The sequence below is a fragment of the Staurois parvus genome, unplaced genomic scaffold, assembly GCF_062004578.1.
Source record: "Staurois parvus isolate SC_StPar_1 unplaced genomic scaffold, SC_StPar_1.0 ptg000126l, whole genome shotgun sequence".
Taxonomy (NCBI): Eukaryota; Metazoa; Chordata; class Amphibia; order Anura; family Ranidae; genus Staurois; species Staurois parvus.
The window spans coordinates 726825-727667 of record NW_028317922.1 but is presented as its reverse complement, the minus strand read 5'-3'; the positions used below and the strand labels follow the sequence as shown (position 1 = coordinate 727667).

The window sequence follows — 843 nt, the reverse complement described above, 5'->3', positions numbered from 1 at the left end:
CTCTCTAAATGAGTGGTGAAAAGACCGAAACTCCGCCTGGGGGGAGGAGTATGGTGTAGAACTCTTCGAGGGGGCGGAGAAGAGGCGGGATCAGAATCCTCATCTGCCGTGATGGAAGGGGCGGGTCTCCACCTAGGGGGAGGAGAACAGGAGGCAAATCATAGAGAAAGAGGCGGCGCTCTGTGGGTTGAGGACACCTGAAGTGACAGGCTGCCCTCTTTTCTACTTCCGGGTCACCTCTGTTTCCATGGCAACGCCCTGGGATTACAGGGGAAGGAGACATGGACATAGTGGATGGCTCCTCCCACTCTTACAATACTAGATATCTAATAGAGAGATGGTGTCACTGAAATTTGGTTTGGTGTGTTAATGGAATTCTATTCTTTACATGAATCTGAAGAAGAGAAAAAACCTGTTGCCAAGAAAGCTCCTGCCAAAATGCCTCAAGGGAAGAAACCTGGAAAGGAGGAGTCTGAAGAGGAGGGTAAGCTGCCTGCTGTCTTATGAATTGTTGGCACAAATGATGAACAATTTTGGGACTTAATACTGATCTTTGATGACTGATGTTTGCTGATGTGCCATAAATGTGATAACTTTGTTTTTAACATGCAATGGAGATCTCTTTTTACTGGAACTTTTATTTTTTTTTTACTTGTGTAATGAAAGAAAACCTTTCGTCAGATTTTTTTTTTTTTTTTTGCCGTCTGTGTCCCCGTTGTAGAGATTCAACATTTTGTTGCCACCAAAACAATGAATGCAGGAGACCTTTTTCTAATGGGGGCACGTTTTCCTGTGACAACTGTCTGAGAGGATATCCTTCACATTGGAAAGATATCTCCTCTT

General features: G+C 44.2%; 1 non-coding gene across 1 annotated transcript; it reads left to right on the top strand.

Annotated features, from left to right (window-relative positions):
• The first annotated feature begins 513 nt into the window (after window positions 1-513).
• Window positions 514-579, top strand: LOC149466502 (small nucleolar RNA SNORD82). Its single transcript, XR_016312053.1, has one exon. It is a non-coding gene; the product is annotated as a small nucleolar RNA SNORD82 (small nucleolar RNA).
• Window positions 580-843: the final 264 nt, after the last annotated feature.